We start from the raw sequence: 16,457 nt of genomic DNA on the forward strand, positions 1-16,457 counted from the left end.
TGACCTTCTGGTCAGCTATTCTGTGGCCTTGTCCAATCTACACCTTCTCCTTTGTTATCTCTTGCTCCACCCCCGCTTTACTTGCTTCTAACCTTTGACGTTTCTAATATTTGCCAGTTCTGAAGAAGGGTCACTGAGCCGAAATGTTAACTCTGCTTCTGTCTCCACAGATGCTGCCAGTCGTGCTGAGTATTTCCAGAATTTCTTGTTTTTTTTTCAGATTTCCAGCATCCACAGTATTTTGCTTTTATTCATGTATATTCTTCCTCGGTTCAATATGAAGGAGCGCTTTGATATTGAGCGGAGCCGCAGTGCATCTCATTTTCAACGCCACCTTGTTAGTGTTCCTGTTACTTGCCGAATGAAGAACAAAATAAAATGATAATTTGGCAGGTCTGCCTGTTTCCTTAGCTTCAGTTACAGAATCAGCTGTGTCCGTCTTGAAGGGAGGCAAAGTACTCCTAGCGGCTCTGCGTGACGCTGAATAGTTATGTTAATCTGCATCAATAAATCCAGGTATGTCTCTGTTACTGACTGAACAAAACGCTATTAAATCTGTGAGCGACTGTCATAACTTAAATAAATTTTCCCCCTCTGCGTGTCATGAACCTTTACCCCTTGTCATAATTGCGGCTGCATGTTAAGAGCTGGGTTATCAAGGTGCTTCAGACACCAAGAATCTGCTGCAGCAGTGGTTAAATTGAAAAGGATTTTTTGCCCCTTTTCACCAAGAAGAAATGTTCAGGAGGAGCAATTTCCCCCAACTTGTTTCCACCGGAGATTCATCATTGCAACTCAAAGAAAGTTTCAGTCACTTGGCTGTTCTGTCAGAGCTGCTCGGAGGTTCAGTGACCCGGATATCATGTGCCTACGTTTTGCTGAGCCGGTGCTTGGTTTCTGGGGAGATTTGGCCCGGGTTGTGCTATTTTACCTCCCCGAGATGGCCAGTAACCTGTTGATTCAGGCAGCAGACGCCACTTGCTGCTGACAGCGAGTAATTGGACAGTGCGGGTCAAAATATTGCAGCGTGCCCCTGTCTCAACGACTGTGGAGCTGGTGAAAGTGAATTGCTGATGTGCTTTTGCCTCGTCTGAAATGAGACAAAGATTCGCTGATACTTCGCAAGCTCGTGTTGCAGGTTTCTATTCTAATCTGAGCCAAATAAAGTGTCACTGCTCGGTTTTGAGGAACTTTCTGCAGCATCAGGACTAGAAAGAGGAGCGAGTGCAAGGCATTGTGCACACAATGTGCAAGAGAAAGAGAGCTTTGAGAAATTGTGTTGTGTTCATGGGGAATGTCAATGATTGCACATTTCTTGCGAAGATGTTCGGGTTGGTTTTGAAATTGTTTCTGCCCAGTTTCGAACTGGGGACCTTTTGCGTGTGAGGCAAACGTGATCACCACTACACTACAGAAACTCAACACAGTTGCAGCGCTGAGGAAGCTGCAAGTATTGTTAAACTGTACAGTCTTAATCGATTTGTGCTGCTTGTTTCATTGAAATGCAATTCCACTGTGACATTTCGCAAGGCTGCAGAGGTATTGACCCAGCCATGGACGATCAGCAGTGCACAACACATCGCCAGTCCATTCAGGCCATCGTACCATTGCCAGTTTTTTCAAAGACTTGCCAGTTGGGCCCACTTCCTTAGCTCTGCTTTTCTTTGCCTCTCCTTTCATGCAATTATCCAATTCCCTTTTTTTTTAAACTCTACCTTAAGAAACTAAGTTTGTAAGAAGTGCAGCAGCTGCTGTAGTGTTAATGCACAGTGTGCCATCATTGACAAAGATTCCCTTCCCCAACCACACCAAGACATCCACTTGGGATTCTTGCCAACTTCTGGATTTCATTTCTCATTATTTACTGATTGCACTGACACATATTTGTGTTTTTAAACTCTTTATTTTGATCAAATGAGTCCTTATTTTGCTGAGTTGCTACATACAATGTGATTACCCTCGCAGTAGAATGCGTAACAGAGGCAGTTATATAATGGGGGCGAAGCTTCACTGCAGCTATATCATGTCCTGGTTGGACCCCACCTGGAGTCCTCTGCATAGTCTGGGCATGACAATTTATATAGCATACAAATTGGCCTTGGTATACAGGGCAGTTCAGATCCAGCAGAATGTTTGCAGAGTTCAAATGGTTAGATTAGGAAGCCATGTCCCCTCTTCCACAGAGACAGCTGTTGGTTTCCACCTGGTGCCTCACTTGTTTCTGAATTTCAAGGTGTAGAATGAAATCAAGCAACGTAACCCAAGTTTGCAATGCATTCCACGCAATCATCAAACACATCATTCCTGTCTTCCTCACCTTAGCTGCACAGCCCTCGAAACGTTGCAATCCATGTAACACAGTATTTGTTCCAGGTTTAGGCTTTCAGTAGGATTCTAATAATATCTGTGCCCTCATCTTGAAATGAGATTCTCAGCAATATCCAACACAAATTGAATTGTATAGATGACAGGCAAATATAAGAAAACAGGTCAGTCTGCAACACAATTCCATGGTGCCCATTTTCAGATGCACAATAGTCATCTTTTCCAGCAAATGAAAGAATTTTTCAGTGAATCATTTGCAAAGTCAGAGTTAATGGCATTTGTGCTTTTCTTTCTTCTTGTTTTGCAACATACTGGCGCCTAAATCCAATTCATGTATATTCATGTTTATTGGGGAGACCAAACGCAGACTGGGTGACCGCTTTGCGGAATACGTCGGCTCAGTCCGCAAGCAGGACCCTGAGCTTCCGGTCGCTTGCCATTTCAAGACTGCCCACTGCTCTCATGCTCACATCTCTATCCTGGGATTGCCTCAGTGTTCCAATGAACATCAACACAAGCTCGAAAAACAGCATCCCGTTGACCGATTAGTTTAGTTTGGTGATACAGCAGTGAAACAGGCCCTTCGGCCCACCGAGTCTGTGCTGACCATCGACCACCCATTTATACTAATCCGACACGAATTCCATATTCCTACCACATCCCCACCTTCCCTATATTTCCCTACCACCTCCCTATACGAGGGGCAATTTATAATGGCCAATTAACCTATCAAGCAGCCAGTCTTTGGCATGTGGGAGGAAACCGGAGCACCCAGAGGAATCCCACGCAGACACAGGGAGAACTTGCAAACACCACGCAGGCAGTGCCCAGAATTGAAGGCGGGTCGCTGGAGCTGAGAGGCTGCGGTGTGAACCACTGCACACGAGAGCGTGCCGGACTGAATATTGAGTTCAATAATTCCAGAGCATGACGGGGCCCCCATTTTACTTTCATTTTTTGTTATTTTTCATTTTTACATTTTTTACATTTTTTTGTATGTTTATTTTATTTCATCTTAGTTTGTTCAGTTTGCTTACCCACTGTTTTTTTTCCTGTTTGTACTTGCTGCTGTTCAATTTTCAGTCCATTAACAGTCCTCTCTGTACTAATGCTTTGTCTTTCAACACACCATTAACATATTGTTTGCCTTTGCTCCATGACCTTCGGGTCAGCTATTCTGTGGCCTTGTCCAATCTACACCTTCTCCTTTGTTATCTCTTGCTCCACCCCCGCTTTACTTTCTTCTAACCTTTGACATTTCTAATATTTGCCAGTTCTGAAGAAGGGTCACTGAGCCGAAATGTTAACTCTGCTTCTGTCTCCACAGATGCTGCCAGTCGTGCTGAGTATTTCCAGAATTTCTTGTTTTTATTTCAGATTTCCAGCATCCACAGTATTTTGCTTTTATTCATGTATATTCTTCCTCAGTTCAATATGAAGGAGCGCTTTAATATTGAGCGGAGCCGCAGTGCATCTCATTTTCAACGCCACCTTGTTAGTGTTCCTGTTACTTGCCGAATGAAGAACAAAATAAAATGATAATTTGGCAGGTCTGCCTGTTTCCTTAGCTTCAGTTACAGAATCAGCCGTGTCCGTCTTTAAGGGAGGCAAAGTACTCCTAGCGGCTCTGCGTGACGCTGAATAGTTATGTTAATCTGCATCAATAAATCCAGGTATGTCTCTGTTACTGACTGAACAAAACGCTAATAAGTCTGTGAGCGACTGTCATAACTTAAATAACTTTTTCCCCTCTGCGTGTCATGAACCTTTACCCCTTGTCATAATTGCGGCTGCATGTTAAGAGCTGCGTTATCAAGGTGCTTAAGACACCAAGAATCTGCTGCAGCAGTGGTTAAATTGAAAAGGATTTTTGCCCCTTTTACCCAAGAAGAAATGTTCAGGAGGAGCAATTTCCCCCAACTTGTTTCCACCGGAGATTCATCATTGCAACTCAAAGAAAGTTTCAGTCACTTGGGTGTTCTGTGAGAGCTGCTCGGAGGTTCAGTGACCCGGATATCATGTGCCTACGTTTTGCTGAGCCGGTGCTTGGTTGATGGGGAGATTTGGCCCGGGTTGTGCTATTTTACCTCCCCGAGATGGCCAGTAACCTGTTGATTCAGGCAGCAGACGCCTCTTGCTGCTGACAGCGAGTAATTGGACAGTGCGGGTCAAAATATTGCAGCGTGCCCCTGTCTCAACGACTGTGGAGCTGGTGAAAGTGAATTGCTGATGTGCTTTCGCCTCGTCTGAAATGAGACAAAGATTCGCTGTTACTTCGCAAGCTCGTGTTGCAGGTTTCTATTCTAATCTGAGCCAAATAAAGTGTCACTGCTCGGTTTTGAAGGTCTTTCTGCAGCATCAGGACTAGAAAGAGGAGCGAGTGCAAGGCATTGTGCACACAATGTGCAAGAGAAAGAGGGCTTTGAGAAATTGTGTTGTGTTAATGGGGAATGTCAATGATTGCATATTTCTTGCTAAGATGTTTGGGTTAGTTTTGAAAATGAATCTGCTCAGTTTCAAACTGAGGAACTTTTGCGTGTGAGGCAAACGTGATCACCACTACACTACAGAAACTCAACACAGTTGCAGCACTGAGGAAGCTGCAAGTATTGTTAAACTGTACAGTCTTAATCGATTTGTGGTGCTTGTTTCATTGAAATGCAATTCCACTGTGACATTTCGCAAGGCTGCAGAGGTATTGACCCAGCCATGGACGATCAGCAGTGCACAACACATCGCCAGTCCATTCAGGCCATCGTACCATTGCCAGTTTTTTGAAAGACTTGCCATTTGGGCCCACTTCCTTAGCTCTGCTTTTCTTTGCCTCTCCTTTCATGCAATTATCCAATTCCCTTTTTTTTAAACTCTCACTTAAGAAACTAAGTTTGTAAGAGGTGCAGCAGCTGCTGCAGTGTTAATGCACAGTGTGCCATCATTGACAAAGATTCCCTTCCCCAACCACACCAAGACATCCACTTGGGATTCTTGCCAAGTTCTGGATTTCATTTCTCATTATTTACTGATTGCACTGACACATATTTGTGTTTTTAAACTCTTTATTTTGATCAAATGAGTCCTTATTTTGCTGAGATGCTACATACAATGTGATTACCCTCGCAGTAGAATGCGTAACAGAGGCAGTTATATAATGGGGGCGAAGCTTCACTGCAGCTATATAATGTCCTGGTTGGACCCCACCTGGAGTCCTCTGCATAGTCTGGGCATGCCAATTTATATAGTATATAAATTGGCCTTGGTATACAGGGCAGTTCAGATCCAGCAGAATGTTTGCAGAGTTCAAATGGTTAGATTAGGAAGCCATGTCCCCTCTTCCACAGAGACAGCTGTTGGTTTCCACCTGGTGCCTCACTTGTTTCTGAATTTCAAGGTGTAGAATGAAATCAAGCAACGTAACCCAAGTTTGCAATGCATTCCACGCAATCATCAAACACATCATTCCTGTCTTCCTCACCTTAGCTGCACAGCCCTCGAAACGTTGCAATCCATGTAACACAGTATTTGTTCCAGGTTTAGGCTTTCAGCCGTATTATAATAATATCTGTGCCCTCATCTTGAAATGAGATTCTCAGCAATATCCAACACAAATTGAATTGCATAGATGACAGGCAAATATAGGAAAACAGGTCAGTATGCAACACAATTCCATGGTGCCCATTTTCAGATGCACAATAGTCATCTTTTCCAGCAAATGAAAGAATTTTTCAGTGAATCATTTGCAAAGTCAGAGTTAATGGCATTTGTGCTTTTCTTTCTTCTTGTTTTCAAACATACTGGCGCCTAAATCCAATTCATGTATATTCATGTTTATTGAGGAGACCAAACGCAGACTGGGTGACCGCTTTGCGGAATACGTCGGCTCAGTCCGCAAGCAGGACCCTGAGCTTCCGGTTGCTTGCCATTTCAAGACTGCCCACTGCTCTCGTGCTCACATCTCTATCCTGGGATTGCCTCAGTGTTCCAGTGAACATCAACACAAGCTCGAAAAACAGCATCCCGTTGACCGATTAGTTTAGTTTGGTGATACAGCAGTGAAACAGGCCCTTCGGCCCACCGAGTCTGTGCTGACCATCGACCACCCATTTATACTAATCCGACACGAATTCCATATTCCTACCACATCCCCACCTTCCCTATATTTCCCCACCATCTCCCTATACGAGGGGCAATTTATAATGGCCAATTAACCTATCAAGCAGCCAGTCTTTGGCATGTGGGAGGAAACCGGAGCACCCAGAGGAATCCCACGCAGACACAGGGAGAACTTGCAAAAACCACGCAGGCAGTGCCCAGAATTGAAAGCGGGTCGCTGGAGCTGTGAGGCTGCGGTGTGAACCACTGCACACGAGAGCGTGCCGGACTGAATATTGAGTTCAATAATTCCAGAGCATGACGGGGCCCCCATTTTACTTTCATTTTTTGTTATTTTTCATTTTTACATTTTTTACATTTTTTTGTATGTTTATTTTATTTCATCTTAGTTTGTTCAGTTTGCTTACCCACTGTTTTTTTTCCTGTTTGTACTTGCTGCTGTTCAATTTTCAGTCCATTAACAGTCCTCTCTGTACTAATGCTTTGTCTTTCAACACACCATTAACATATTGTTTGCCCTTGCTCCATGACCTTCTGGTCAGCTATTCTGTGGCCTTGTCCAATCTACACCTTCTCCTTTGTTATCTCTTGCTCCACCCCCGCTTTACTTGCTTCTAACCTTTGACATTTCTAATATTTGCCAGTTCTGAAGAAGGGTCACTGAGCCGAAATGTTAACTCTGCTTCTGTCTCCACAGATGCTGCCAGTCGTGCTGAGTATTTCCAGAATTTCTTGTTTTTATTTCAGATTTCCAGCATCCACAGTATTTTGCTTTTATTCAATTATATTCTTCCTCGGTTCAATATGAAGGAGCGCTTTGATATTGAGCGGAGCCGCAGTGCATCTCATTTTCAACGCCACCTTGTTAGTGTTCCTGTTACTTGCCGAATGAAGAACAAAATAAAATGATAATTTGGCAGGTCTGCCTGTTTCCTTAGCTTCAGTTACAGAATCAGCTGTGTCCGTCTTTAAGGGAGGCAAAGTACTCCCAGCGGCTCTGCGTGACGCTGAATAGTTATGTTAATCTGCATCAATAAATCCAGGTATGTCTCTGTTACTGACTGAACAAAACGCTAATAAATCTGTGAGCGACTGTCATAACTTAAATAACTTTTTCCCCTCTGCGTGTCATGAACCTTTACCCCTTGTCATAATTGCGGCTGCATGTTAAGAGCTGGGTTATCAAGGTGCTTAAGACACCAAGAATCTGCTGCAGCAGTGGTGAAATTGAAAAGGATTTTTGCCCCTTTTACACAAGAAGAAATGTTCAGGAGGAGCAATTTCCCCCAACTTGTTTCCACCGGAGATTCATCATTGCAACTCAAAGAAAGTTTCAGTCACTTGGGTGTTCTTGAAGAGCTGCTCGGAGGTTCAGTGACCCGGATATCATGTGCCTACGTTTTGCTGAGCCGCTGCTTGGTTTATGGGGAGATTTGGCCCGGGTTGTGCTATATTACCTCCCCGAGATGGCCAGTAACCTGTTGATTGAGGCAGCAGACGCCACTTGCTGCTGACAGCGAGTAATTGGACAGTGCGGGTCAAAATATTGCAGCGTGCCCCTGTCTCAACGACTGTGGAGCTGGTGAAAGTGAATTGCTGATGTGCTTTTGCCTCGTCTGAAATGAGACTAAGATTCGCTGTGACTTAGCAAGCTCGTGTTGCAGGTTTCTATTCTAATCTGAGCCAAATAAAGTGTCACTGCTCGGTTTTGAGGAACTTTCTGCAGCATCAGGACTAGAAAGAGGAGCGAGTGCAAGGCATTGTGCACACAATGTGCAAGAGAAAGAGAGCTTTGAGAAATTGTGTTGTGTTCATGGGGAATGTCAATGATTGCACATTTCTTGCGAAGATGTTCGGGTTGGTTTTGAAAATGTTTCTGCCCAGTTTTGAACTGGGGACCTTTTGCGTGTGAGGCAAACGTGATCACCACTACACTACAGAAACTCAACACAGTTGCAGCGCTGAGGAAGCTGCAAGTATTGTTAAACTGTACAGTCTTAATCGATTTGTGCTGCTTGTTTCATTGAAATGCAATTCCACTGTGACATTTCGCAAGGCTGCAGAGGTATTGACCCAGCCATGGACGATCAGCAGTGCACAACACATCGCCAGTCCATTCAGGCCATCGTACCATTGCCAGTTTTTTGAAAGACTTGCCATTTGGGCCCACTTCCTTAGCTCTGCTTTTCTTTGCCTCTCCTTTCATGCAATTATCCAATTCCCTTTTTTTTAAACTCTACCTTAAGAAACTAAGTTTGTAAGAGGTGCAGCAGCTGCTGCAGTGTTAATGCACAGTGTGCCATCATTGACAAAGATTCCCTTCCCCAACCACACCAAGACATCCACTTGGGATTCTTGCCAACTTCTGGATTTCATTTCTCATTATTTACTGATTGCACTGACACATATTTGTGTTTTTAAACTCTTTATTTTGATCAAATGAGTCCTTATTTTGCTGAGTTGCTACATACAATGTGATTACCCTCGCAGTAGAATGCATAACAGAGGCAGTTATATAATGGGGGCGAAGCTTCACTGCAGCTATATCATGTCCTGGTTGGACCCCACCTGGAGTCCTCTGCATAGTCTGGGCATGACAATTTATATAGCATACAAATTGGCCTTGGTATACAGGGCAGTTCAGATCCAGCAGAATGTTTGCAGAGTTCAAATGGTTAGATTAGGAAGCCATGTCCCCTCTTCCACAGAGACAGCTGTTGGTTTCCACCTGGTGCCTCACTTGTTTCTGAATTTCAAGGTGTAGAATGAAATCAAGCAACGTAACCCAAGTTTGCAATGCATTCCACGCAATCATCAAACACATCATTCCTGTCTTCCTCACCTTAGCTGCACAGCCCTCGAAACGTTGCAATCCATGTAACACAGTATTTGTTCCAGGTTTAGGCTTTCAGCCGTATTATAATAATATCTGTGCCCTCATCTTGAAATGAGATTCTCAGCAATATCCAACACAAATTGAATTGCATAGATGACAGGCAAATATAGGAAAACAGGTCAGTATGCAACACAATTCCATGGTGCCCATTTTCAGATGCTCAATAGTCATCTTTTCCAGCAAATGAAAGAATTTTTCAGTGAATCATTTGCAAAGTCAGAGTTAATGGCATTTGTGCTTTTCTTTCTTCTTGTTTTCAAACATACTGGCGCCTAAATCCAATTCATGTATATTCATGTTTATTGAGGAGACCAAACGCAGACTGGGTGACCGCTTTGCGGAATACGTCGGCTCAGTCCGCAAGCAGGACCCTGAGCTTCCGGTTGCTTGCCATTTCAAGACTGCCCACTGCTCTCGTGCTCACATCTCTATCCTAGGATTGCCTCAGTGTTCCAGTGAACATCAACACAAGCTCGAAAAACAGCATCCCGTTGACCGATTAGTTTAGTTTGGTGATACAGCAGTGAAACAGGCCCTTCGGCCCACCGAGTCTGTGCTGACCATCGACCACCCATTTATACTAATCCGACACGAATTCCATATTCCTACCACATCCCCACCTTCCCTATATTTCCCCACCACCTCCCTATACGAGGGGCAATTTATAATGGCCAATTAACCTATCAAGCAGCCAGTCTTTGGCATGTGGGAGGAAACCGGAGCACCCAGAGGAATCCCACGCAGACACAGGGAGAACTTGCAAAAACCACGCAGGCAGTGCCCAGAATTGAAAGCGGGTCGCTGGAGCTGTGAGGCTGCGGTGTGAACCACTGCACACGAGAGCGTGCCGGACTGAATATTGAGTTCAATAATTCCAGAGCATGACGGGGCCCCCATTTTACTTTCATTTTTTGTTATTTTTCATTTTTACATTTTTTACATTTTTTTGTATGTTTATTTTATTTCATCTTAGTTTGTTCAGTTTGCTTACCCACTGTTTTTTTTCCTGTTTGTACTTGCTGCTGTTCAATTTTCAGTCCATTAACAGTCCTCTCTGTACTAATGCTTTGTCTTTCAACACACCATTAACATATTGTTTGCCTTTGCTCCATGACCTTCTGGTCAGCTATTCTGTGGCCTTGTCCAATCTACACCTTCTCCTTTGTTATCTCTTGCTCCACCCCCGCTTTACTTGCTTCTAACCTTTGACATTTCTAATATTTGCCAGTTCTGAAGAAGGGTCACTGAGCCGAAATGTTAACTCTGCTTCTGTCTCCACAGATGCTGCCAGTCGTGCTGAGTATTTCCAGAATTTCTTGTTTTTATTTCAGATTTCCAGCATCCACAGTATTTTGCTTTTATTCAATTATATTCTTCCTCGGTTCAATATGAAGGAGCGCTTTGATATTGAGCGGAGCCGCAGTGCATCTCATTTTCAACGCCACCTTGTTAGTGTTCCTGTTACTTGCCGAATGAAGAACAAAATAAAATGATAATTTGGCAGGTCTGCCTGTTTCCTTAGCTTCAGTTACAGAATCAGCTGTGTCCGTCTTTAAGGGAGGCAAAGTACTCCCAGCGGCTCTGCGTGACGCTGAATAGTTATGTTAATCTGCATCAATAAATCCAGGTATGTCTCTGTTACTGACTGAACAAAACGCTAATAAATCTGTGAGCGACTGTCATAACTTAAATAACTTTTTCCCCTCTGCGTGTCATGAACCTTTACCCCTTGTCATAATTGCGGCTGCATGTTAAGAGCTGGGTTATCAAGGTGCTTAAGACACCAAGAATCTGCTGCAGCAGTGGTTAAATTGAAAAGGATTTTTGCCCCTTTTACACAAGAAGAAATGTTCAGGAGGAGCAATTTCCCCCAACTTGTTTCCACCGGAGATTCATCATTGCAACTCAAAGAAAGTTTCAGTCACTTGGGTGTTCTTGAAGAGCTGCTCGGAGGTTCAGTGACCCGGATATCATGTGCCTACGTTTTGCTGAGCCGCTGCTTGGTTTATGGGGAGATTTGGCCCGGGTTGTGCTATATTACCTCCCCGAGATGGCCAGTAACCTGTTGATTGAGGCAGCAGACGCCACTTGCTGCTGACAGCGAGTAATTGGACAGTGCGGGTCAAAATATTGCAGCGTGCCCCTGTCTCAACGACTGTGGAGCTGGTGAAAGTGAATTGCTGATGTGCTTTTGCCTCGTCTGAAATGAGACTAAGATTCGCTGTGACTTAGCAAGCTCGTGTTGCAGGTTTCTATTCTAATCTGAGCCAAATAAAGTGTCACTGCTCGGTTTTGAGGAACTTTCTGCAGCATCAGGACTAGAAAGAGGAGCGAGTGCAAGGCATTGTGCACACAATGTGCAAGAGAAAGAGAGCTTTGAGAAATTGTGTTGTGTTCATGGGGAATGTCAATGATTGCACATTTCTTGCGAAGATGTTCGGGTTGGTTTTGAAAATGTTTCTGCCCAGTTTTGAACTGGGGACCTTTTGCGTGTGAGGCAAACGTGATCACCACTACACTACAGAAACTCAACACAGTTGCAGCGCTGAGGAAGCTGCAAGTATTGTTAAACTGTACAGTCTTAATCGATTTGTGCTGCTTGTTTCATTGAAATGCAATTCCACTGTGACATTTCGCAAGGCTGCAGAGGTATTGACCCAGCCATGGACGATCAGCAGTGCACAACACATCGCCAGTCCATTCAGGCCATCGTACCATTGCCAGTTTTTTGAAAGACTTGCCATTTGGGCCCACTTCCTTAGCTCTGCTTTTCTTTGCCTCTCCTTTCATGCAATTATCCAATTCCCTTTTTTTTAAACTCTACCTTAAGAAACTAAGTTTGTAAGAGGTGCAGCAGCTGCTGCAGTGTTAATGCACAGTGTGCCATCATTGACAAAGATTCCCTTCCCCAACCACACCAAGACATCCACTTGGGATTCTTGCCAACTTCTGGATTTCATTTCTCATTATTTACTGATTGCACTGACACATATTTGTGTTTTTAAACTCTTTATTTTGATCAAATGAGTCCTTATTTTGCTGAGTTGCTACATACAATGTGATTACCCTCGCAGTAGAATGCATAACAGAGGCAGTTATATAATGGGGGCGAAGCTTCACTGCAGCTATATAATGTCCTGGTTGGACCCCACTGCATAGTCTGGGCATGCCAATTTATATAGTATACAAATTGGCCTTGGTATACAGGGCAGTTCAGATCCAGCAGAATGTTTGCAGAGTTCAAATGGTTAGATTAGGAAGCCATGTCCCCTCTTCCACAGAGACAGCTGTTGGTTTCCACCTGGTGCCTCACTTGTTTCTGAATTTCAAGGTGTAGAATGAAATCAAGCAACGTAACCCAAGTTTGCAATGCATTCCACGCAATCATCAAACACATCATTCCTGTCTTCCTCACCTTAGCTGCACAGCCCTCGATAAGTTGCAATCCATGTAACACAGGATTTGTTCCAGGTTTAGGCTTTCAGTAGGATTATAATAATATCTGTGCCCTCATCTTGAAATGAGATTCTCAGCAATATCCAACACAAATTGAATTGCACAGATGACAGGCAAATATAAGAAAACAGGTCAGTATGCAACACAATCCCATGGTGCCCATTTTCAGATGCACAATAGTCATCTTTTCCAGCAAAGGAAAGAATTTTTCAGTGAATCATTTGCAAAGTCAGAGTTAATGGCATTTGTGCTTTTCTTTCTTCTTGTTTTGCAACATACTGGCGCCTAAATCCAATTCATGTATATTCATGTTTATTGGGGAGACCAAACGCAGACTGGGTGACCGCTTTGCGGAAGACATCGGCTCAGTCCGCAAGCAGGACCCTGAGCTTCCGGTTGCTTGCCATTTCAAGACTGCCCACTGCTCTCATGCTCACATCTCTATCCTGGGATTGCCTCAGTGTTCCAGTGAACATCAACACAAGCTCGAAAAACAGCATCCCGTTGACCGATTAGTTTAGTTTGGTGATGCAGCAGTGAAACAGGCCCTTCGGCCCACCGAGTCTGTGCTGACCATCGACCACCCATTTATACTAATCCGACACGAATTCCATATTCCTACCACATCCCCACCTTCCCTATATTTCCCTACCACCTCCCTATACGAGGGGCAATTTATAATGGCCAATTAACCTATCAAGCAGCCAGTCTTTGGCATGTGGGAGGAAACCGGAGCACCCAGAGGAATCCCACGCAGACACAGGGAGAACTTGCAAACACCACGCAGGCAGTGCCCAGAATTGAAAGCGGGTCGCTGGAGCTGTGAGGCTGCGGTGTGAACCACTGCACACGAGAGCGTGCCGGACTGAATACTGAGTTCAATAATTCCAGAGCATGACGGGGCCCCCATTTTACTTTCATTTTTTGTTATTTTTCATTTTTACATTTTTTACATTTTTTTGTATGTTTATTTTATTTCATCTTAGTTTGTTCAGTTTGCTTACCCACTGTTTTTTTTCCTGTTTGTACTTGCTGCTGTTCAATTTTCAGTCCATTAACAGTCCTCTCTGTACTAATGCTTTGTCTTTCAACACACCATTAACATATTGTTTGCCTTTGCTCCATGACCTTCTGGTCAGCTATTCTGTGGCCTTGTCCAATCTACACCTTCTCCTTTGTTATCTCTTGCTCCACCCCCGCTTTACTTGCTTCTAACCTTTGACGTTTCTAATATTTGCCAGTTCTGAAGAAGGGTCACTGAGCCGAAATGTTAACTCTGCTTCTGTCTCCACAGATGCTGCCAGTCGTGCTGAGTATTTCCAGAATTTCTTGTTTTTATTTCAGATTTCCAGCATCCACAGTATTTTGCTTTTATTCAATTATATTCTTCCTCGGTTCAATATGAAGGAGCGCTTTGATATTGAGCGGAGCCGCAGTGCATCTCATTTTCAACGCCACCTTGTTAGTGTTCCTGTTACTTGCCGAATGAAGAACAAAATAAAATGATAATTTGGCAGGTCTGCCTGTTTCCTTAGCTTCAGTTACAGAATCAGCTGTGTCCGTCTTTAAGGGAGGCAAAGTACTCCTGGCGGCTCTGCGTGACGCTGAATAGTTATGTTAATCTGCATCAATAAATCCAGGTATGTCTCTGTTACTGACTGAACAAAACGCTAATAAATCTGTGAGCGACTGTCATAACTTAAATAACTTTTTCCCCTCTGCGTGTCATGAACCTTTACCCCTTGTCATAATTGCGGCTGCATGTTAAGAGCTGGGTTATCAAGGTGCTTAAGACACCAAGAATCTGCTGCAGCAGTGGTTAAATTGAAAAGGATTTTTGCCCCTTTTACACAAGAAGAAATGTTCAGGAGGAGCAATTTCCCCCAACTTGTTTCCACCGGAGATTCATCATTGCAACGCAAAGAAAGTTTCAGTCACTTGGGTGTTCTGTCAGAGCTGCTCGGAGGTTCAGTGACCCGGATATCATGTGCCTACGTTTTGCTGAGCCGGTGCTTGGTTTCTGGGGAGATTTGGCCCGGGTTGTGCTATTTTACCTCCCCGAGATGGCCAGTAACCTGTTGATTCAGGCAGCAGACGCCACTTGCTGCTGACAGCGAGTAATTGGACAGTGCGGGTCAAAATATTGCAGCGTGCCCCTGTCTCAACGACTGTGGAGCTGGTGAAAGTGAATTGCTGATGTGCTTTTGCCTCGTCTGAAATGAGACTAAGATTCGCTGTGACTTAGCAAGCTCGTGTTGCAGGTTTCTATTCTAATCTGAGCCAAATAAAGTGTCACTGCTCGGTTTTGAGGAACTTTCTGCAGCATCAGGACTAGAAAGAGGAGCGAGTGCAAGGCATTGTGCACACAATGTGCAAGAGAAAGAGAGCTTTGAGAAATTGTGTTGTGTTAATGGGGAATGTCAATGATTGCACATTTCTTGCGAAGATGTTCGGGTTGGTTTTGAAAATGTTTCTGCCCAGTTTCGAACTGGGGACCTTTTGCGTGTGAGGCAAACGTGATCACCACTACACTACAGAAACTCAACACAGTTGCAGCGCTGAGGAAGCTGCAAGTATTGTTAAACTGTACAGTCTTAATCGATTTGTGCTGCTTGTTTCATTGAAATGCAATTCCACTGTGACATTTCGCAAGGCTGCAGAGGTATTGACCCAGCCATGGACGATCAGCAGTGCACAACACATCGCCAGTCCATTCAGGCCATCGTACCATTGCCAGTTTTTTGAAAGACTTGCCATTTGGGCCCACTTCCTTAGCTCTGCTTTTCTTTGCCTCTCCTTTCATGCAATTATCCAATTCCCTTTTTTTTAAACTCTACCTTAAGAAACTAAGTTTGTAAGAGGTGCAGCAGCTGCTGCAGTGTTAATGCACAGTGTGCCATCATTGACAAAGATTCCCTTCCCCAACCACACCAAGACATCCACTTGGGATTCTTGCCAACTTCTGGATTTCATTTCTCATTATTTACTGATTGCACTGACACATATTTGTGTTTTTAAACTCTTTATTTTGATCAAATGAGTCCTTATTTTGCTGAGTTGCTACATACAATGTGATTACCCTCGCAGTAGAATGCATAACAGAGGCAGTTATATAATGGGGGCGAAGCTTCACTGCAGCTATATAATGTCCTGGTTGGACCCCACTGCATAGTCTGGGCATGCCAATTTATATAGTATACAAATTGGCCTTGGTATACAGGGCAGTTCAGATCCAGCAGAATGTTTGCAGAGTTCAAATGGTTAGATTAGGAAGCCATGTCCCCTCTTCCACAGAGACAGCTGTTGGTTTCCACCTGGTGCCTCACTTGTTTCTGAATTTCAAGGTGTAGAATGAAATCAAGCAACGTAACCCAAGTTTGCAATGCATTCCACGCAATCATCAAACACATCATTCCTGTCTTCCTCACCTTAGCTGCACAGCCCTCGATAAGTTGCAATCCATGTAACACAGGATTTGTTCCAGGTTTAGGCTTTCAGTAGGATTATAATAATATCTGTGCCTTCATCTTGAAATGAGATTCTCAGCAATATCCAACACAAATTGAATTGCACAGATGACAGGCAAATATAAGAAAACAGGTCAGTATGCAACACAATCCCATGGTGCCCATTTTCAGATGCACAATAGTCATCCTTTCCAGCAAAGGAA

At 43.9% G+C, this 16,457-nt stretch overlaps 4 non-coding genes across 4 annotated transcripts; all 4 read right to left on the minus strand.

The window, feature by feature from the left end:
- Positions 1 to 1,345: 1,345 nt before the first annotated feature.
- On the minus strand, positions 1,346 to 1,418 carry trnav-cac (transfer RNA valine (anticodon CAC)). The gene has a single exon. It is a non-coding gene; the product is annotated as a tRNA-Val (tRNA).
- A 6,888-nt stretch (positions 1,419 to 8,306) lies between these two features.
- Positions 8,307 to 8,379, minus strand: trnav-cac (transfer RNA valine (anticodon CAC)). Its single transcript has one exon. It is a non-coding gene; the product is annotated as a tRNA-Val (tRNA).
- Positions 8,380 to 11,786: 3,407 nt separating this feature from the next.
- trnav-cac (transfer RNA valine (anticodon CAC)) lies at positions 11,787 to 11,859 on the minus strand. The gene has a single exon. It is a non-coding gene; the product is annotated as a tRNA-Val (tRNA).
- Positions 11,860 to 15,255: 3,396 nt separating this feature from the next.
- trnav-cac (transfer RNA valine (anticodon CAC)) lies at positions 15,256 to 15,328 on the minus strand. The gene has a single exon. It is a non-coding gene; the product is annotated as a tRNA-Val (tRNA).
- Positions 15,329 to 16,457: the final 1,129 nt, after the last annotated feature.

The sequence above is a fragment of the Heterodontus francisci genome, chromosome 22 (assembly GCF_036365525.1).
Source record: "Heterodontus francisci isolate sHetFra1 chromosome 22, sHetFra1.hap1, whole genome shotgun sequence".
NCBI classification, from domain to species: Eukaryota; Metazoa; Chordata; class Chondrichthyes; order Heterodontiformes; family Heterodontidae; genus Heterodontus; species Heterodontus francisci.